This window comes from Pan paniscus, chromosome 13 (assembly GCF_029289425.2).
Source record: "Pan paniscus chromosome 13, NHGRI_mPanPan1-v2.0_pri, whole genome shotgun sequence".
NCBI lineage: Eukaryota > Metazoa > Chordata > Mammalia > Primates > Hominidae > Pan > Pan paniscus.
The window spans coordinates 3835073-3860292 of record NC_073262.2 but is presented as its reverse complement, the minus strand read 5'-3'; positions in this window follow the sequence as shown (position 1 = coordinate 3860292).

The following is a 25220-nucleotide window of genomic DNA, read 5'->3' as shown; positions in this document are numbered from 1 at the left end:
ATAGAGATAGAGGTGTAGATATATCCATATTTGCACAGATTGTGGTGTCGATATTTCCATCTTCACACAGATAGCGGGGGATATATTTCCATGTTTACACAGACAGGTGTGTAGATATTTCCATGTTTACACAGATAGTGTTGTAGACATTTCCATGTTCATGCAGATAGCGGTGTAGATATTTCCATGCTTAGAAAGATAGTGGAGTAGATACTTCCATGTTTATACAGATAGCGGTGGAGATATTTCCATTTTTATACAGATAGCTCTGTAGATATTTCCATGTTTATACAGATAGCGGTGTAGATATTTCCATGTTTACACAGATAGAGGTGTAGATATTTCCATATTTACACAGATTGCGGTGTAGATATTTCCATCTTCACACAGATAGCGGTGTACCTATTTCCATGTTTACACAGACAGCTGTGTAGATATTTCCATGTTTACACAGATAGTGTTGTAGTTATTTCCTTATTTATACAGATAGCGGTGTAGATATTTCCAAGTTTATACAGATATCGGTGGAGATATTTCCATGTTTATACAGATGGCCGTGTAGATATTTCCAAGTTTATGCAGATAGCGGTGGAGATATTTCCATTATTATAGAGATAGCGGTGTAGGTATTTCCATGTGGATACAGATAGCGGTGAAGATATTTCCATGTTTATAGAGATAGCGGTGAAGGTATTTTCATATTTATACAGATAGCGGTGTAGGTATTTCCATGTTTATTCAGATGGCGGTGTTGATATTTCCATGTTTATACACATAGCGGTGTGTCTATTTCCATTTTTATACAGTTGGCAGTGTAGATATTTCCATGTTTATACAGATGGAGGTGTAGATATATCGATGTTTATACAGATGACTGTGTAGATATTTCCATGTTTTTACAGATGGCGCTGTAGATATTTCCATGTTTATACAGATAGCGGTGTGGTTATTTCCATGTTTATGCAGATAGCGATGGAGATATTTCCATGTTTACAGTGTTGGCTGTGTGGATATTTCCATGTTTATACAGATAGTGGTGTAGATATTTCCATGTATATACAGATGACAGTGTAGTTATTTCCACGTTTATACAGATGGCGGTGTAGATATTTCCATGTTTATAGAGATAGCCATGTAGATATTTCCATGTTTATACAGATAGTGGTGTAGACATTTCCATGTTTATAGAGATATCGGTGAAGATATTTCCATACTTATACAGATAGCGGTGTAGATATTTCCAAGTTTATACACATAGCGGTGTAGGTATTTCCATGTTTATACAGATAGCGGTGTAGATATTTCCAAGCTTATACAGATAGCGGTGGAGATATTTCCATGTTTATACAGATAGCGCTGTAGATATCTCCCTGTTTATACAGATAGCGGTGTAGATATTTCCATGTTTATAGAGATAGTGGTGTAGATATTCCCATGTTTATACAGATAGCGTTGGAGATATTTCCATGTTTATACAGATAGCGGTGGAGATATTTCCATGTTTATACAGATAGCGGTGGAAATATTTACATATTTATACAGATGGAGGTGTAGATATTTCCAAGATTATGCAGATTGCGGTGGAGATATTTCCATGTTTATAGAGATAGCGGTGTAGTTATTTCCATGTAGATACAGGTAGCCGTGTAGATATTTCCATGTTTAGAGAGATAGCGGTGTAGATATTTCTAAGTTTATAAAGATAGCGGGGTAGATATTTCCATGTTTATACAGATATCGGTGTAGATATTTCCATGTTTATACAGAGAGTGGTGGAGATATTTCCATATTTATACAGATAGCGGTGTAGGTATTTTCATGTTTACAGAGATATCGGTGATGTTATTTCCATGTTTATACAGATGGCATTGTAGATATTTCCATATTTATACAGATAGTGGTGTAGATATTTCCATGTTTATGCAGATGACTGTGTAGTTAATTCCATGTTTATACAGATGGCGGTGTAGATATTTCCATGTTTAGAGGGATAGCGGTGAAGTTATTTCCATGTTTATACAGATGGCATTGTAGATATTTCCATGTTCATAGATATAGAGGTGTAGATATATCCATATTTGAACAGATTGCGGTGTTGATATTTCCATCTTCACACAGATAGTGGTGTATATATTTCCATGTTTACACAGACAGGTGTGTAGATATTTCCATGTTTACACAGATAGTGTTGAAGTTATTTCCATGTTCATGCAGATAGCGGTGTAGATGTTTCCATGCTTATAAAGATAGCGGAGTAGATACTTCCATGTTTATACAGATGGCGGTGGAGATATTTCCATGTTTATACAGATAGCTCTGTAGATATTTCCATGTTTATACAGATAGCGGTGTAGGTATTTCCATGTTAATACAGATATCATTGGAGATATTTCCATGTTTATACAGATAGCGGTGTAGATATTTCCATGTATTTACAGATAGCGGTGTGGCTATTTCCATGTTTATGCAGATAGCGATGTAGATATTTCCAAGTTTATAGAGATGTCTGTGTAGATATTTCCATGTTTATAGAGATGGCTGTGTAGATATTTCCATGTTTATACAGATAGTGGTGTAGATATTTTCATGTTTATACAGATGACAGTGTAGTTATTTCCACGTTTATACAGATGGCGGTGTAGATATTTCCATGTTTATAGAGATAGCCATGTAGATATTTCCATGTTTACACAGATAGCGGTGGAGATATTTCCATGTTTATACAGATAGCGCTGTTGATATTTGCATGTTTATACAGACAGCGGTGTAGATATTCCCATTTTTATACAGATAGCGGTGTAGACATTTCCATGTTTATACAGATAGCGGTGTAGATATTTCCAAGTTTATACAGATAGCGGTGGGGATATTTCCATGTTCATACAGATAGCGCTGTAGATATTTCCCAGTTTATACAGATAGCGGTGTAGGTATTTCCATGTTTATACAGATAGCGGTGTAGAAATTTCCATGTTTATACAGATAGCATTGGAGATATTTCCATGTTTATACAGATTGCGGTGGAGATATTTCCATGTTTATACAGATATCGGTGGAGATATTTCCATGTTTATACAGATGGCGGTGAAGATATTTCCAAGTTTATGCAGATAGCGGTGGAGATATTTCCATTATTATGGAGATAGCGGTGTAGATATTTCCATGTGGATACAGATAGCAGTGAAGATATTTCCATGTTTATAGAGATAGCGGTGAAGGTATTTTCATATTTATACAGATAGCGGTGTAGATATTTCCATGTTTATTCAGATGGCGGTGTTGATATTTCCATGTTTATACACATTGCGGTGTGGCTATTTCCATTTTTATACAGATGGCAGTGTAGATATTTCCATGTTTATACAGATGGAGGTGTAGATATATCGATGTTTATACAGATGACTGTGTAGATATTTCCATGTTTTTACAGAGGGCGCTGTAGTTATTTCCATGTTTATACAGATAGCGGTGTGGCTATTTCCATGTTTATGCAGACAGCGATGGAGATATTTCCATGTTTATAAAGATGGTATTGTAGATATTTCCATGTTCATAGAGATAGAGGTGTAGATATATCCATATTTGCACAGATTGTGGTGTCGATATTTCCATCTTCACACAGATAGCGGGGGATATATTTCCATGTTTACACAGACAGGTGTGTAGATATTTCCATGTTTACACAGATAGTGTTGTAGACATTTCCATGTTCATGCAGATAGCGGTGTAGATATTTCCATGCTTAGAAAGATAGTGGAGTAGATACTTCCATGTTTATACAGATAGCGGTGGAGATATTTCCATTTTTATACAGATAGCTCTGTAGATATTTCCATGTTTATACAGATAGCGGTGTAGATATTTCCATGTTTACACAGATAGAGGTGTAGATATTTCCATATTTACACAGATTGCGGTGTAGATATTTCCATCTTCACACAGATAGCGGTGTACCTATTTCCATGTTTACACAGACAGCTGTGTAGATATTTCCATGTTTACACAGATAGTGTTGTAGTTATTTCCTTATTTATACAGATAGCGGTGTAGATATTTCCAAGTTTATACAGATATCGGTGGAGATATTTCCATGTTTATACAGATGGCCGTGTAGATATTTCCAAGTTTATGCAGATAGCGGTGGAGATATTTCCATTATTATAGAGATAGCGGTGTAGGTATTTCCATGTGGATACAGATAGCGGTGAAGATATTTCCATGTTTATAGAGATAGCGGTGAAGGTATTTTCATATTTATACAGATAGCGGTGTAGGTATTTCCATGTTTATTCAGATGGCGGTGTTGATATTTCCATGTTTATACACATAGCGGTGTGTCTATTTCCATTTTTATACAGTTGGCATTGTAGATATTTCCATGTTTATACAGATGGAGGTGTAGATATATCGATGTTTATACAGATGACTGTGTAGATATTTCCATGTTTTTACAGATGGCGCTGTAGATATTTCCATGTTTATACAGATAGCGGTGTGGTTATTTCCATGTTTATGCAGATAGCGATGGAGATATTTCCATGTTTACAGTGTTGGCTGTGTGGATATTTCCATGTTTATACAGATAGTGGTGTAGATATTTCCATGTATATACAGATGACAGTGTAGTTATTTCCACGTTTATACAGATGGCGGTGTAGATATTTCCATGTTTATAGAGATAGCCATGTAGATATTTCCATGTTTATACAGATAGTGGTGTAGACATTTCCATGTTTATAGAGATATCGGTGAAGATATTTCCATACTTATACAGATAGCGGTGTAGATATTTCCAAGTTTATACACATAGCGGTGTAGGTATTTCCATGTTTATACAGATAGCGGTGTAGATATTTCCAAGCTTATACAGATAGCGGTGGAGATATTTCCATGTTTATACAGATAGCGCTGTAGATATCTCCCTGTTTATACAGATAGCGGTGTAGATATTTCCATGTTTATAGAGATAGTGGTGTAGATATTCCCATGTTTATACAGATAGCGTTGGAGATATTTCCATGTTTATACAGATAGCGGTGGAGATATTTCCATGTTTATACAGATAGCGGTGGAAATATTTACATATTTATACAGATGGAGGTGTAGATATTTCCAAGATTATGCAGATTGCGGTGGAGATATTTCCATGTTTATAGAGATAGCGGTGTAGTTATTTCCATGTAGATACAGGTAGCCGTGTAGATATTTCCATGTTTAGAGAGATAGCGGTGTAGATATTTCTAAGTTTATAAAGATAGCGGGGTAGATATTTCCATGTTTATACAGATATCGGTGTAGATATTTCCATGTTTATACAGAGAGTGGTGGAGATATTTCCATATTTATACAGATAGCGGTGTAGGTATTTTCATGTTTACAGAGATATCGGTGATGTTATTTCCATGTTTATACAGATGGCATTGTAGATATTTCCATATTTATACAGATAGTGGTGTAGATATTTCCATGTTTATGCAGATGACTGTGTAGTTAATTCCATGTTTATACAGATGGCGGTGTAGATATTTCCAAGTTTAGAGGGATAGCGGTGAAGTTATTTCCATGTTTATACAGATGGCATTGTAGGTATTTCCATGTTCATAGATATAGAGGTGTAGATATATCCATATTTGAACAGATTGCGGTGTTGATATTTCCATCTTCACACAGATAGTGGTGTATATATTTCCATGTTTACACAGACAGGTGTGTAGATATTTCCATGTTTACACAGATAGTGTTGAAGTTATTTCCATGTTCATGCAGATAGCGGTGTAGATGTTTCCATGCTTATAAAGATAGCGGAGTAGATACTTCCATGTTTATACAGATGGCGGTGGAGATATTTCCATGTTTATACAGATAGCTCTGTAGATATTTCCATGTTTATACAGATAGCGGTGTAGGTATTTCCATGTTAATACAGATATCATTGGAGATATTTCCATGTTTATACAGATAGCGGTGTAGATATTTCCATGTATTTACAGATAGCGGTGTGGCTATTTCCATGTTTATGCAGATAGCGATGTAGATATTTCCAAGTTTATAGAGATGTCTGTGTAGATATTTCCATGTTTATAGAGATGGCTGTGTAGATATTTCCATGTTTATACAGATAGTGGTGTAGATATTTTCATGTTTATACAGATGACAGTGTGGTTATTTCCACGTTTATACAGATGGCGGTGTAGATATTTCCATGTTTATAGAGATAGCCATGTAGATATTTCCATGTTTACACAGATAGCGGTGGAGATATTTCCATGTTTATACAGATAGCGCTGTTGATATTTGCATGTTTATACAGACAGCGGTGTAGATATTCCCATTTTTATACAGATAGCGGTGTAGACATTTCCATGTTTATACAGATAGCGGTGTAGATATTTCCAAGTTTATACAGATAGCGGTGGGGATATTTCCATGTTTATACAGATAGCGCTGTAGATATTTCCCAGTTTATACAGATAGCGGTGTAGGTATTTCCATGTTTATACAGATAGCGGTGTAGAAATTTCCATGTTTATACACATAGCATTGGAGATATTTCCATGTTTATACAGATTGCGGTGGAGATATTTCCATGTTTATACAGATATCGGTGGAGATATTTCCATGTTTATACAGATGGCGGTGAAGATATTTCCAAGTTTATGCAGATAGCGGTGGAGATATTTCCATTATTATGGAGATAGCGGTGTAGATATTTCCATGTGGATACAGATAGCAGTGAAGATATTTCCATGTTTATAGAGATAGCGGTGAAGGTATTTTCATATTTATACAGATAGCGGTGTAGATATTTCCATTTTTATTCAGATGGCGGTGTTGATATTTCCATGTTTATACACATTGCGGTGTGGCTATTTCCATTTTTATACAGATGGCAGTGTAGATATTTCCATGTTTATACAGATGGAGGTGTAGATATATCGATGTTTATACAGATGACTGTGTAGATATTTCCATGTTTTTACAGAGGGCGCTGTAGTTATTTCCATGTTTATACAGATAGCGGTGTGGCTATTTCCATATTTATGCAGATAGCGATGTAGATATTTCCAAGTTTATAGAGATGTCTGTGTAGATATTTCCATGTTTATACAGATAGTGGTGTAGATATTTCCATGTTTATACAGATGAGATTGTAGTTATTTCCATGTTTATACACATAGCGGTGTAGATATTTCCATGTTTATAGAGATAGCCACGTAGATATTTCCATGATTATAAAGATATTGGTGTAGACATTTACATGTTGATAGAGATATTGGTGAAGTTATTTCCATGTTTATACAGATAGCGGTGTAGGTATTTCCATGTTTATACAGAGAGTGGTGGAGATATTTCCATGTTTATACAGATATCGGTGTAGCTTTTTCCATGTTTATAGAGATAGCGGTGAAGATATTTCCATGTTTATACAGATGGCATTGTAGATATTTCCATGTTCATAGAGATAGTGGTGTAGATATTTCCATGTTTATAAAGATGACTGTGCTTTTAATTCCATGTTTATACAGATGGCGGTGTAGATATTTCCACATTTATAGAGATAGCCATGTAGTTATTTCCATGTTTATAGAAATAACGGTGAAGATATTTACATGTTTATACAGATAGCGCTGTAGATATATCTATGTTTATACAGACCGTCGTGTAGATACTTCCATGTTTATAGAGATAGCGGTGTAGATATTTCCATGTTTATGCAGATAGTGGTGGAGATATTTCCATGTTTACAGAGATAGAGGTGTAGATATATCCATATTTGCACAGATTTCGGTGTCGAGATTTCCATCTTCACACAGATAGCGGTGTATATATTTCCATGTTTACACAGACAGGTGTGTAGATATTTCTATGTTTACACAGATAGTGTTGTAGATATTTCCAATTTCATGCAGATAGCGGTTTAGATATTTCCATGTTTATAAAGATAGCGGTGTAGATATTTCCATGTTTATACAGATAGCGGTGGAGATATTTCCATGTTTATACAGATAGCGCTGTAGATATTTCCAAGTTTATACAGACAGTGGTGTAGATATTTCCATGTTTATACAGATAGCGGTGTAGATATTTCCATGTTTTACAGATAGCGGTGGAGATATTTCCATGTTTATACAGATATCGGTGGAGATATTTCCATGTTTATACAGATAGCGGTGGAAATATTTACATGTTTATACAGATGGCGGTGTCGATATTTCCATGTTTACAGAGATAAAGTTGTAGATATTCCCATATTTGCACAGATTGTCGTGTAGATATTTCCATCTTCACACCGATAGCGGTGTACATATTTCCATGTTTACACAGACAGCTGTGTAGATATTTCCATGTTTACACAGATAGTGTTGTGGATATTTCCATGTTTATACAAATAGCGGTGGAGATATTTCCATGTTTATAAAGATAGCAGTGTAGATATTTCCATGTTTATACAGATAGCGCTGTACATATTTCCAAGTTTATACAGACAGTGGTGTAGATATTTCCATGTTTATACAGATAGCGGTGGAAATATTTACATGTTTATACAGATGGCGGTGTAGATATTTCCAAGTTTAGTCAGATTGCAGTGGAGATATTTCCATGTTTATAGAGATAGTGGTGTAGATATATCCATGTATATACAGACAGCAGTGTAGATATTTCCATGTTTATAGAGATAGCTTGGAGATACTTCCATATTTATGCAGATAGCGGTGTAGATATTTTCATGTTTATTCAGATGTCGGTGTAGATATTTCCATGTTTCTACAGATAGCGTTGTGGCTATTTCCATTTTTATAAAGATGGCAGTGTAGATGTTTCCATGTTTATACAGATGGAGGTGTAGATATTTCCATGTTTATACAGATGACTGTGTAGATATTTCCATCTTTTTACAGATGGCGAAGTAGATATTTCCATGTTTATACAGATAGCGGTGTGGCGGTTTCCATGTTTATGCAGATAGCTATATAGGTATTTCCATGTTTATAGAGAGTGCTGTGTAGATATTTCCATGTTTATAGAGATGGCTGTGTAGATATTTCCATGTTTATACAGATGGCAGTGTTGATATTTCCATGTTTATACAGACAGTTGTGCAGATATTTCCATGTTTATACAGATGACTGTGTAGGTATTTCCATGTTTATACAGAAGGTTGTGTAGATATTTCCAGGTTTATAGAGATAGCCATGTAGATAGTTCCATGTTTATACAGATAGCGGTGTAGGCATTTCCATGTTTATAGGGATAGTGGTGAAGTTATTTCCCTATTTATACAGATAGCGGTGTAGATATTTCCATGTTTATACAGATTACGGAGTAAATATTTCCATGTTTACAGAGATAGAGGTGTAGTTATTTCCATATTTGCCCAGATTGCGGTGTAGATATTTCCATCTTCACACGGATAGCGTTGTATATATTCCCATGTTTACACAGACAGCTGTGTAGATATTTCCATGTTTACACAGATAATGTTGTAGATATTTCCATGTTTATACAGATAGCGGTGGAGTGAGTTCCATGTTTATACAGATAGCGGTGGAGATATTTACATGTTTATGCAGATAGCGGTGTAGATATTTCCATGATTATACAGATAGCGGTGAAGGTATTTCCATGTTTATACAGATATCGTTGGAGATATTTCCATGTTCATGCAGATAGTGGTAGAGATATTTCCATGTTTATACAGATGGCGGTGGAGATATTTCCAAGTTTATGCAGATAGCGGTGCAGATATTTCCATTATTATAGAGATAGCGGTGTAGATATTTCCATGTGGATACAGAAAGCGGTGTAGATATTTCCGTGTTTATAGAGATAGCGGTGAAGTTATTTTCATATTTATACAGATAGCGGTGAAGATATTTCCATGTTTACGAAGATATTGTTGTAGATATTTCCATGTTTATACAGATAGCGGTGTAGATATTTCCATGTTTGTACAGATAGTGCTGTAGATATTTCCAAGTTTATACAGACAGTGGTGTAGATATTTCCATGTTTATACAGATAGCGGTGTAGATATTTCCATGTTTATACAGATAGCGGTGGAGATATTTCCATGTTTATACAGATATCAGGGGAGATATTTCAATGTTTATACAGATAGCGGTGGAAATATTTACATGTTTATACAGATGGCGGTGTCGATATTTCCATGTTTACAGAGATAAAGTTGTGGATATTTCCATATTTGCACAGATTGTCGTGTAGATATTTCCATCTTCACACAGATAGCGGTGTACATATTTCCATGTTTACAGTGACAGCTGAGTAGATATTTCTATTTTTACACAGATAGTGTTGTAGATATTTCCATGTTTATACAGATAGCGGTGTAGATATTTGCATGTTTATAAAGATAGCGGTGTAGATATTTCCATGTTTATACAGATAGCGGTGGAGATATTTCCATGTTTATACAGATAGCGCTGTACATATTTCCAAGTTTATACAGACAGTGGTGTAGATATTTCCATGTTTATTCAGATAGCGGTGTAGATATTTCCATGTTTATACGGATAGCGGTGGAGATATTTCCATGTTTATACAGATATCGGTGGAGATATTTCCATGTTTATACAGATAGCGGTGGAAATATTTACATGTTTATACAGATGGCGGTGTAGATATTTCCAAGTTTAGTCAGATTGCAGTGGAGATATTTCCATGTTTATAGAGATAGCGGTGTAGATATATCCATGTATATACAAACAGCGGTGTAGATATTTCCATGTTTATAGAGATAGCTTTGTAGATATTTCCATATTTATGCAGATAGCAGTGTAGATATTTTCATGTTTATTCAGATGGTGGTGTAGACATTTCCATGTTTCTACAGACAGCGTTGTGGCTATTTCCATTTTTATACAGATGGCAGTGTTGATATTTCCATGTTTATACAGTTGGAGGTGTAGATATTTCCATGTTTATTCAGATGACTGTATAGATATTTCCATCTTTTTACAGATGGCGAAGTAGATATTTCCATGTTTGTACAGATAGCGGTGTGGCTGTTTCCATGTTTATGCAGATAGCTATGTAAATATTTCCATGTTTATAGAGAGGGCTGTGTAGATATTTCCAGGTTTATACAGATGGCAGTGTTGATATTTCCATGTTTATACCGATGACTTTGTAGGTATTCCCATGTTTATACAGATGGAGGTGTAGATATTTCCATGTTTATAGAGATAGCCATGTAGATATTTCCATGTTTATACAGATAGCGGTGGAGATATTTCCATGTTTATAGCGATAGCGGTGAAGTTATTTTCATATTTATACAGATAGCGGTGTAGATATTTCCATGTTTATATAGATGGTGGTGTAGATATTACCATGTTTATACAGGTAGCGGTGTAGATATTTCCATGTTTATACAGATTGTGGTGAAGATATTTCCATGTTTATACAGATCACGGTGTAGATATTTCCATGATTGTACAGATCGCGGTGTAGATATTTCCATGTTTATACATATGGCGGTGTTGATATTTCCATGTTTATACAGATCACGGTGTAGGTATTTCCATGTTTATAGAGATAGCGGTGTAGATATTTCCATGTTTATACAGATAGCGGTGAAGATATTTCCATGTTTATACAGACCGCGGTGTAGATATTTCCATGGTTATACAGATAGCGGTGCAGATATTTCCATGTTTGTACAGATGGCAGTGTTGATATTTCCATCTGTACACAGATGACCGTGTAGATATTTCCATGTTTATACAGATGGCGGAGCAGATATTTCCATGGATATGTAGATGGTGGCGTAGATATTTCTATGTTTATACAGATAGCGGTGTAGTTATTTCCATGTTTATATAGATAGCGGTGTAGATATTTCCATGTATATACACATGGCTGTGTAGATATTTCCGTGTTAATACAGATGGCGGTGTAAATATTTCCATGTTTATACAGATAACTTTGTAAGTATTTCCATGTTTATACAGATGGCGGTGTAGATATTTCGATGTTTATAGAGATAGCAGTGGAGATATTTCCATGTTTATACAGATAGCGGTGTAGATGTTTCCATGTTTATACTGATCGTGGTGTAGATATTTCCATGTTTATAGAGATGGTGGTGTAGATATTTCCATGTTCATAGAGATAGCGATGTTGATTTTTCCATGTTTATAGAGATAGCGGTGTGGATATTTCCATGTTTATACAGATAGGGGTGTAGATATTTCCATGTTTATAGAGATGGCGGTGTAGATATTTCCATGTTTATACAGATCACGGTGTAGATACTTGCTTGTTTATACAAATAGCGGTGTAGTTATTTCCATGTTTCTACAGATAGCGGTGTAGATATTTCCATGTATATACAGATGGCTGTGTAGATATTTCCATGTTTATACCGATTGCTGTGTAGATATTTCCATGTTTATACAGATGACTTTGTAGGTATTTCCAAGGTTATACAGATGGCGGTGTAGATATTTCCATGTTTATAGAGATAGCTGTGTAGATATTTCCATGTATATACAGATAGCGGTGTAGATATTTCCATGTTTATAAAGATCGCGGTGTAGATATTTCCATGTTTATACAGATCACGGTGTAGATATTTCCATGTTTATACAGATAGCGGTGTAGATATTTCCATGTTTTTACCGATATCGGTGTAGATATTTCCATGTTTACACAGATTGCGGGGTAGATATTTCCATCTTTCCACAGATGGCATTGAAGATATTTCCATGTTTATATAGATGGCGGTGTAGATATTTCCATGTTTATATAGATGGTGGTGTAGATATTACCATGTTTATACAGATAGCGGTGTAGATATTTCCATGTATATACAGATCGTGGTGAAGATATTTCCATGTTTATACAGATCGCGGTGTAGATATTTCCATGTTTATACAGATCGCGGTGTAGATATTTCCATGTTTATACAGATAGCGGTGAAGATATTTCCATGTTTATACAGATAGCGCTGTAGATATTTCCATGTTTATAGAGATAGCGGTGTAGGTATTTCCATGTTTGTAGACATAGCGGTGTAGATATTTCCAAGTTTATATAGATGTCGTTGTAGATATTTCCATGTTTATACTGAGAGCGGTGTTGGTATTTCCACGTTTATACAGATAGCGATGTAGATATTTCCATGTTTATACAGCTCTCGGTGCAGATATTTATATCTTTATACAGATGGCATTGTAGATATGTCCTTGTTCACACAGATGGCGGTGTAGATGTTTCCATGTTTATATAGAGGGCGGAGTAGTTAGTTCCATATTTATGGAGATGTCAGTGTAGATATTTTCATGCTTATAGAGATGGCGGTGTAGATATTTCCATGTTTACAGAGATAGCAGTGTAGATATTTACATGCTTATACAGATGGCTGTTTAGATATTTCCATGTGTATACAGATGGCATTGTAGATATTTCCATGTTTATACAGATGACTGTATAGGTATTTCCATGTTTTTACAGATGGCACTGCAGATATTTCCATGTTTTTAGAGATAGCGGTGTAGATATTTCCATGTTTGTACAGATGGCGGTGTTGATATTTCCATGTTTATACAGATGGCGTCGTAGATATTTCCATGGACATGCAGATGGCGGTGTAGATATTTCCATGTTTATACAGATAGCGGTGTAGATATTTCCATGTTTACACAGATGGTGGTGTAGATATTTCCGTGTTCATACACATGGCGGAGTAGATACATCCATCTTTATGGAGATGGCAGTGTAGACATATTCATGTTTATAGAGATGGCGGTGTAGATATTTCCATATTTATAGAGATAGCGGTGTAGATATTTCCATCTTTCTACAGATGGCATTGTAGATATTTCCATGTTTATACAGATGGCGGTGTAGATATTTCCATGTTTATATAGATGGTGGTGTAGATATTACCATGTTTATACAGGTAGCGGTGTAGATATTTCCATGTTTATACAGATTGTGGTGAAGATATTTCCATGTTTATACAGATCACGGTGTAGATATTTCCATGATTGTACAGATCGCGGTGTAGATATTTCCATGTTTATACAGATGGCGGTGTTGATATTTCCATGTTTCTACAGATCACGGTGTAGATATTTCCATGTTTATAGAGATAGCGGTGTAGATATTTCCATGTTTATACAGATAGCGGTGAAGATATTTCCATGTTTATACAGACCGCGGTGTAGATATTTCCATGGTTATACAGATAGCGGTGCAGATATTTCCATGTTTGTACAGATGGCAGTGTTGATATTTCCATCTGTACACAGATGACCGTGTAGATATTTCCATGTTTATACAGATGGCGGAGCAGATATTTCCATGGATATGTAGATGGTGGTGTAGGTATTTCTATGTTTATACAGATAGCGGTGTAGTTATTTCGATGTTTATATAGATAGCGGTGTAGATATTTCCATGTATATACACATGGCTGTGTAGATATTTCCATGTTAATACAGATGGCGGTGTAAATATTTCCATGTTTATACAGATAACTTTGTAAGTATTTCCATGTTTATACAGATGGCGGTGTAGATATTTCGATGTTTATAGAGATAGCAGTGGAGATATTTCCATGTTTATACAGATAGCGGTGTAGATGTTTCCATGTTTATACTGATCGTGGTGTAGATATTTCCATGTTTATAGAGATGGTGGTGTAGATATTTCCATGTTCATAGAGATAGCGATGTTGATTTTTCCATGTTTATAGAGATAGCGGTGTGGATATTTCCATGTTTATACAGATAGGGGTGTAGATATTTCCATGTTTATAGAGATGGCGGTGTAGATATTTCCATGTTTATACAGATCACGGTGTAGATACTTGCTTGTTTATACAAATAGCGGTGTAGTTATTTCCATGTTTCTACAGATAGCGGTGTAGATATTTCCATGTATATACAGATGGCTGTGTAGATATTTCCATGTTTATACCGATTGCTGTGTAGATATTTCCATGTTTATACAGATGACTTTGTAGGTATTTCCAAGGTTATACAGATGGCGGTGTAGATATTTCCATGTTTATAGAGATAGCTGTGTAGATATTTCCATGTATATACAGATAGCGGTGTAGATATTTCCATGTTTATACAGATCACGGTGTAGATATTTCCATGTTTATACAGATAGCGGTGTAGATATTTCCATGTTTTTACCGATATCGGTGTAGATATTTCCATGTTTACACAGATTGCGGGGTAGATATTTCCATCTTTCCACAGATGGCATTGAAGATATTTCCATGTTTATATAGATGGCGGTGTAGATATTTCCATGTTTATATAGATGGTGGTGTAGATATTACCATGTTTATACAGATAGCGGTGTAGATATTTCCATGTATATACAGATCGTGGTGAAGATATTTCCATGTTTATACAGATCGCGGTGTAGATATTTCCATGTTTATACAGATCGCGGTGTAGATATTTCCATGTTTATACAGATAGCGGTGAAGGTATTTCCATGTTTATACAGATAGCGGTGTAGATATTTCCATGTTTATAGAGATAGCGGTGTAGGTATTTCCATGTTTGTAGACATAGCGGTGTAGATATTTCCATGTTTATATAGATGTCGTTGTAGATATTTCCATGTTTATACTGATAGCGGTGTTGGTATTTCCACGTTTATACAGATAGCGATGTAGATATTTGCATGTTTATACAGCTCTCGGTGCAGATATTTATATCTTTATACAGATGGCATTGTAGATATTTCCTTGTTCACACAGATGGCGGTGTAGATGTTTCCATGTTTATATAGAGGGCGGAGTAGTTAGTTCCATATTTATGGAGATGGCAGTGTAGATATTTTCATGTTTATAGAGATGGCGGTGTAGATATTTCCATGTTTACAGAGATGGCAGTGTAGGTATTTTCATGTTTATAGAGATGGCGGTGTAGATATTTCCATGTTTACAGAGATAGCAGTGTAGATATTTACATGCTTATACAGATGGCTGTTTAGATATTTCCATGTGTATACAGATGGCATTGTAGATATTTCCATGTTTATACAGATGACTGTATAGGTATTTCCATGTTTTTACAGATGGCACTGCAGATATTTCCATGTTTTTAGAGATAGCGGTGTAGATATTTCCATGTTTGTACAGATGGCGGTGTTGATATTTCCATGTTTATACAGATGGCGTCGTAGATATTTCCATGGACATGCAGATGGCGGTGTAGATATTTCCATGTTTATACAGATAGCGGTGTAGATATTTCCATGTTTACACAGATGGTGGTGTAGATATTTCCGTGTTCATACACATGGCGGAGTAGATACATCCATCTTTATGGAGATGGCAGTGTAGACATATTCATGTTTATAGAGATGGCGGTGTAGATATTTCCATATTTATAGAGATAGCGGTGTAGATATTTCCATCTTTCTACAGATGGCATTGTAGATATTTCCATGTTTATACAGATGGCGGTGTAGATATTTCCATGTTTATATAGATGGTGGTGTAGATATTACCATGTTTATACAGGTAGCGGTGTAGATATTTCCATGTTTATACAGATTGTGGTGAAGATATTTCCATGTTTATACAGATCACGGTGTAGATATTTCCATGATTGTACAGATCGCGGTGTAGATATTTCCATGTTTATACAGATGGCGGTGTTGATATTTCCATGTTTCTACAGATCACGGTGTAGATATTTCCATGTTTATAGAGATAGCGGTGTAGATATTTCCATGTTTATACAGATAGCGGTGAAGATATTTCCATGTTTATACAGACCGTGGTGTAGATATTTCCATGGTTATACAGATAGCGGTGCAGATATTTCCATGTTTGTACAGATGGCAGTGTTGATATTTCCATCTGTACACAGATGACCGTGTAGATATTTCCATGTTTATACAGATGGCGGAGCAGATATTTCCATGGATATGTAGATGGTGGTGTAGGTATTTCTATGTTTATACAGATAGCGGTGTAGTTATTTCGATGTTTATATAGATAGCGGTGTAGATATTTCCATGTATATACACATGGCTGTGTAGATATTTCCATGTTAATACAGATGACGGTGTAAATATTTCCATGTTTATACAGATAACTTTGTAAGTATTTCCATGTTTATACAGATGGCGGTGTAGATATTTCGATGTTTATAGAGATAGCAGTGGAGATATTTCCATGTTTATACAGATAGCGGTGTAGATGTTTCCATGTTTATACTGATCGTGGTGTAGATATTTCCATGTTTATAGAGATGGTGGTGTAGATATTTCCATGTTCATAGAGATAGCGATGTTGATTTTTCCATGTTTATAGAGATAGCGGTGTGGATATTTCCATGTTTATACAGATAGGGGTGTAGATATTTCCATGTTTATAGAGATGGCGGTGTAGATATTTCCATGTTTATACAGATCACGGTGTAGATACTTGCTTGTTTATACAAATAGCGGTGTAGTTATTTCCATGTTTCTACAGATAGCGGTGTAGATATTTCCATGTATATACAGATGGCTGTGTAGATATTTCCATGTTTATACCGATTGCTGTGTAGATATTTCCATGTTTATACAGATGACTTTGTAGGTATTTCCAAGGTTATACAGATGGCGGTGTAGATATTTCCATGTTTATAGAGATAGCTGTGTAGATATTTCCATGTATATACAGATAGCGGTGTAGATATTTCCATGTTTATACAGATCACGGTGTAGATATTTCCATGTTTATACAGATAGCGGTGTAGATATTTCCATGTTTTTACCGATATCGGTGTAGATATTTCCATGTTTACACAGATTGCGGGGTAGATATTTCCATCTTTCCACAGATGGCATTGAAGATATTTCCATGTTTATATAGATGGCGGTGTAGATATTTCCATGTTTATATAGATGGTGGTGTAGATATTACCATGTTTATACAGATAGCGGTGTAGATATTTCCATGTATATACAGATCGTGGTGAAGATATTTCCATGTTTATACAGATCGCGGTGTAGATATTTCCATGTTTATACAGATCGCGGTGTAGATATTTCCATGTTTATACAGATAGCGGTGAAGGTATTTCCATGTTTATACAGATAGCGGTGTAGATATTTCCATGTTTATAGAGATAGCGGTGTAGGTATTTCCATGTTTGTAGACATAGCGGTGTAGATATTTCCATGTTTATATAGATGTCGTTGTAGATATTTCCATGTTTATACTGATAGCGGTGTTGGTATTTCCACGTTTATACAGATAGCGATGTAGATATTTGCATGTTTATACAGCTCTCGGTGCAGATATTTATATCTTTATACAGATGGCATTGTAGATATTTCCTTGTTCACACAGATGGCGGTGTAGATGTTTCCATGTTTATATAGAGGGCGGAGTAGTTAGTTCCATATTTATGGAGATGGCAGTGTAGATATTTTCATGTTTATAGAGATGGCGGTGTAGATATTTCCATGTTTACAGAGATGGCAGTGTAGGTATTTTCATGTTTATAGAGATGGCGGTGTAGATATTTCCATGTTTACAGAGATAGCAGTGTAGATATTTACATGCTTATACAGATGGCTGTTTAGATATTTCCATGTGTATACAGATGGCATTGTAGATATTTCCATGTTTATACAGATGACTGTATAGGTATTTCCATGTTTTTACAGATGGCACTGCAGATATTTCCATGTTTTTAGAGATAGCGGTGTAGATATTTCCATGTTTGTACAGATGGCGGTGTTGATATTTCCATGTTTATACAGATGGCGTCGTAGATATTTCCATGGACATGCAGATGGCGGTGTAGATATTTCCATGTTTATACAGATAGCGGTGTAGATATTTCCATGTTTACACAGATGGTGGTGTAGATATTTCCGTGTTCATACACATGGCGGAGTAGATACATCCATCTTTATGGAGATGGCAGTGTAGACATATTCATGTTTATAGAGATGGCGGTGTAGATATTTCCATATTTATAGAGATAGCGGTGTAGATATTTCCATCTTTCTACAGATGGCATTGTAGATATTTCCATGTTTATACAGATGGCGGTGTAGATATTTCCATGTTTATATAGATGGTGGTGTAGATATTACCATGTTTATACAGGTAGCGGTGTAGATATTTCCATGTTTATACAGATTGTGGTGAAGATATTTCCATGTTTATACAGATCACGGTGTAGATATTTCCATGATTGTACAGATCGCGGTGTAGATATTTCCATGTTTATACAGATGGCGGTGTTGATATTTCCATGTTTCTACAGATCACGGTGTAGATATTTCCATGTTTATAGAGATAGCGGTGTAGATATTTCCATGTTTATACAGATAGCGGTGAAGATATTTCCATGTTTATACAGACCGCGGTGTAGATATTTCCATGGTTATACAGATAGCGGTGCAGATATTTCCATGTTTGTACAGATGGCAGTGTTGATATTTCCATCTGTACACAGATGACCGTGTAGATATTTCCATGTTTATACAGATGGCGGAGCAGATATTTCCATGGATATGTAGATGGTGGTGTAGGTATTTCTATGTTTATACAGATAGCGGTGTAGTTATTTCGATGTTTATATAGATAGCGGTGTAGATATTTCCATGTATATACACATGGCTGTGTAGATATTTCCATGTTAATACAGATGGCGGTGTAAATATTTCCATGTTTATACAGATAACTTTGTAAGTATTTCCATGTTTATACAGATGGCGGTGTAGATATTTCGATGTTTATAGAGATAGCAGTGGAGATATTTCCATGTTTATACAGATAGCGGTGTAGATGTTTCCATGTTTATACTGATCGTGGTGTAGATATTTCCATGTTTATAGAGATGGTGGTGTAGATATTTCCATGTTCATAGAGATAGCGGTGTTGATTTTTCCATGTTTATAGAGATAGCGGTGTGGATATTTCCATGTTTATACAGATAGGGGTGTAGATATTTCCATGTTTATAGAGATGGCGGTGTAGATATTTCCATGTTTATACAGATCACGGTGTAGATACTTGCTTGTTTATACAAATAGCGGTGTAGTTATTTCCATGTTTCTACAGATAGCGGTGTAGATATTTCCATGTATATACAGATGGCTGTGTAGATATTTCCATGTTTATACCGATTGCTGTGTAGATATTTCCATGTTTATACAGATGACTTTGTAGGTATTTCCAAGGTTATACAGATGGCGGTGTAGATATTTCCATGTTTATAGAGATAGCTGTGTAGATATTTCCATGTATATACAGATAGCGGTGTAGATATTTCCATGTTTATAAAGATCGCGGTGTAGATATTTCCATGTTTATACAGATGACTGTGTAGATATTTCCATGTTTTTACAGATGGCGGTGTAGATATTTCCTTGTTTTTACAGATAGCAGTGTGGCTATTTCCATGTTTATGCAGATAGCGATGTAGATATTTCCAAGTTTATAGAGATGACTGTGTAGATATTTCCAGGTTTATACAGATGGCTGTCTAGTTATTTCCATGTTTATACAGATAGTGGCTTAGTTATTTCCTTGTTTATACAGATGACAGTGTAATTATTTCCATGATTATACAGATGGGGGTGTAGATATTTCCATGTTTATAGAGATAGACATGTAGATATTTCCAAGTTTTTACAGATGGCGGTGTAGATATTTCCATGTTTATAGAGATAGCGGTGAAGGTATTTTCATATTTATACAGAGAGTGGTGGAGATATTTCCATGTTTATACAGAGAGCGGTGGAGATATTTCCATGTTTATACAGATAGCGGTGTAGGTATTTCCATGTTTATACAGATGGCATTGTAGATATTTCCATGTTTATAATGATAGTGGTGTAGATATTTCCATGTTTATACAGATGAGTGTTTTGTTAATTCCATGTTTATACAGATGGCGGTGTAGATATTTCCATGTTTATACAGATAGCCATGTAGATATTTCCAGGTTTATACAGATAGCGGTATAGGTATTTCCATGTTTACAGAGATATAGGTGTAGATATTTCCATATTTGCACAGATTGCCCTGTAGATATTTCCATCTTCACACTGATAGCGGTGTACATATTTCCATGTTTACACAGACAGCTGTGTAGATATTTCCATGTTTACACAGATAGTGTTGTAGATATTTCCATGTTTATAAAGATAGCGGTGTAGATATTTCCATGTTTATAAAGATAGCGTTGGAGTTATTTCCATGTTTATACAGATATCGGTGGACATATTTCCATCTTTATACAGATAGCGGTAGAAATATTTACATGTTTATACAGATGGAGGTGTAGATATTTCCAAGTTTATGCAGATTTTGGTGGAGATATTTCCATGTTTATACAGATAGCGGTGGAGATACATCCATGTTTATACAGATAGCGGTGTAGGTATTTCCATGTTTATAGAGATAGCGGTGAGGTTATTTCCATGTTTATACAGATGGCATTGTAGATATTTCCATGTTTATACAGATAGTGGTGCAGATATTTCCATGTTTATACAGATGATTGTGTAGTTAATTTCATGTTTATAAAGACGGCGGCGTAGATATTTCCATGTTTATAGAGATAGCCATGTAGATATTTCCATGTTTATACAGAGAGCGGTGTAGATATTTCCATGTTTCTACAGATAGCGGTGAAGGTATATCCATGTTTATACAGACCGTGGTGTAGATATTTCCATGTTTATACAGATAGCGGTGTAGATATTTACATGTTTATACAGATAGCGGTGTAGATATTTCCATGTTTACCGAAATAGAGGTGTAGACATATCCATATTTGCACAGATTGCGGTGTAGATATTTCCATCTTCACACAGATAGCGGTGTACATATTTCCATGTTTACACAGACAGCTGTGTAGATATTTCCATGTTTACACAGATAGTGTGTAGATATTTCCATGTTTATAAAGATAGCGGTGTAGATATTTCCATGTTTATAAAGATAGCGTTGGAGCTATTTCCATGTTCATACAGATATCGGTGGACATATTTCCATCTTTATACAGATAACGTTAGAAATATTTACATGTTTATACAGATGGAGGTGTAGATATTTCCAAGTTTATGCAGATTTTGGTGGAGATATTTCCATGTTTATAGAGATAGCGGTGTAGATATTTCCATGTAGATACAGATCGCGGTGTAGATATTTCTATGTTTATAGAGATAGCTTTGAAGATATTTCCATATTTATACAGAGAGCAGTGTAGATATTTCCATGTTTATTCAGATGGCCGTGTAGATATTTCCATGTTTATACAGATAGCAGTGTGGCTATTTTCATTTTTATACAGATGGCAGTGTAGATATTTCCATGTTTATACAGATGGAGGTGTAGATATTTCCATGTTTATACAGATGACTGTGTAGATATTTCCAAGTTTTTACAGATGGCGGTGTAGATATTTCCATGTTTATACATATAGGGGTGTAGCTGTTTCCATGTTTTTGCAGATAGCGATGTAGATATTTCCATGTTTATAGAGATGGCTGTGTAGATATTTCCATGTTTATACAGATGGCAGTGTAGATATTTCCATGTTTATACAGATAGTGGTGCAGGTATTTCCATGTTAATGCAGATGACTGTGTAGGTATTTCCATGTTTATACAGATGGTGGTGTAGATATTTCCAAGTTTATACAGATAGCCATGTAGATATTTCCATGTTTATACAGATAGCGGTGTAGATATTTCCATGTTTATAGAGATAGTGGTGAATTTATTTCCCTATTTATACAGATAGCGGTGTAGATATTTCCATGTTTATACAGATAGCGGTGGAGATACATCCATGTTTATACAGATAGCGGTGTAGGTATTTCCATGTTTATAGAGATAGCGGTGATGTTATTTCCATGTTTATACAGATGGCATTGTAGATATTTCCATGTTTATACAGATAGTGGTGCAGATATTTCCATGTTTATACAGATGACTGTGTAGTTAATTCCATGTTTATAAAGACGGCGGCGTAGATATTTCCATGTTTATAGAGATAGCCATGTAGATATTTCCATGTTTATACAGACCGTGGTGTAGATATTTCCATGTTTATACAGATAGCGGTGTAGATATTTACATGTTTATACAGATAGCGGTGTAGATATTTCCATGTTTACCGAAATAGAGGTGTAGACATATCCATATTTGCACAGATTGCGGTGTAGATATTTCCATCTTCACACAGATAGTGGTGTATATATTTCCATGTTTACACAGACAGGTGTGTAGATATTTCCATGTATACACAGATAGTGTTGTTGATATTTCCATGTTCATACAGATAGCGGTGTAGATATTTCCATGTTTATGAAGATAGTGGAGTAGATACTTCCATGTTTATACAGATAGCGGTGTAGATATTTCCATGTTTATAGAGATAGCGGTGAAGGTATTTTCATATTTATACAGATAGCGATGTAGATATTTCCATGTTTATTCAAATGGTGGTGTTGATATATCCATGTTTATACACATAGCGGTGTGGCTATTTCCATTTTTATACAGATGGCAGTGTAGATATTTCCATGTTTATTCAGATGGAGGTGTAGATATTTCCGTGTTTATACAGATGACTGTGTAGATATTTCCATGTTTTTAAAGATGGCGCTGTAGATATTTCCATGTTTATACTGATAGCGGTGTGGCTATTTCCATGTTTATGCAGATAGCGATGTAGATATATCCATGTTTATAGAGATGGTTGTGTAGATATTTCCATGTTTATACAGATGGCAGTGTAGATATTTCCATGTTTATAGAAATAGTGGTGTAGATATTTCCATTTTTATACAGATGACGGTGTAGTTATTTCCATGTTTATACAGATGGCAGTGTAGATATTTCCATGTTAATAGACATAGCCATGTAGATGTTTCCATGTTTATACACATATCGGTGTAGACATTTCCATGTTTATAGAGATAGCGGTGAAGATATTTTTAATATTTATACAGATAGCGGTGTAGATATTTCCAAGTTTATACAGATAGCGGTGGAGGTATTTCCATGTTTATACAGATAGCGGTGTAGATATTTCCATGTTTATACAGAGAGTGGTGGAGATATTTCCATGTTTATACAGATAGCGGTGGAGATATTTCCATGTTTATACAGATAGCGGTGTAGGTATTTCCATGTTATACAGATGGCATTGTAGATATTTCCATGTTTATACAGATAGTGGTGTAGATATTTCCATGTTTATACAGATGAGTGTGTAGTTAATTCCATGTTTATATAGATGGCGGTGTAGATATTTCCATGTTTATAGAGATAGCCATGTAGATATTTCCATGTTTATACAGATAGCTGTGTAGGTATTTCCATGTTTACAGAGATAGAGGTGTAGATATTTCTATATTTGCACAGATTGCCCTGTAGATATTTCCATCTTCACACAGATAGCGGTGTACATATTTCCATGTTTACACAGACAGCTGTGTAGATATTTCCATGTTTACACAGATAGTGTTGTAGATATTTCCATGTTTATAGAGATAGCGGTGTAGATATTTCCATGTTTATAAAGGTAGTGGTGGAGATATTTCCATGTTTATACAGATATCGGTGGAGATATTTCCATGTTTATACAGATAGCGGTGGAAATATTTACATGTTTATACAGATGGAGGTGTAGATATTTCCAAGTTTATGCAGATTCCGGTGGAGATATTTCCATGTTTATAGAGATAGCGGTGTAGATATTTCCATGTAGATACAGATCGCGGTGAAGATATTTCCATGTTTATAGAGATAGCTTTGTAGATATTTCCATATTTATACAGAGAGCAGTGTAGATATTACCATGTTTATACAGATAGCGGTGGAGATATTTCCATGTTTATACAGATAGCGGTGTCGATATTTCCATGTTTATACAGATAGCGGTGGAGATATTTCCATGTTTATACAGATAGCGGTGGAGATATTTCCATCTTTATACAGATAGCGGTGGAAATATTTACATGTTTATACAGATGGAGGTGTAGGTATTTCCAAGTTTATGCAGATAGCCATGTAGATATTTCCATGTTTATACAGATAGCGGTGTAGACATTTCCATGTATATAGAGATAGCGGTGAAGTTATTTCCCTATTTATACAGATAGCGGTGTAGATATTTCTAAGTTTATACAGATAGCGGTGTAGATATTTCTATGATTATACAGATAGCGGTGGAGATATTTCCATGTTTATACAGA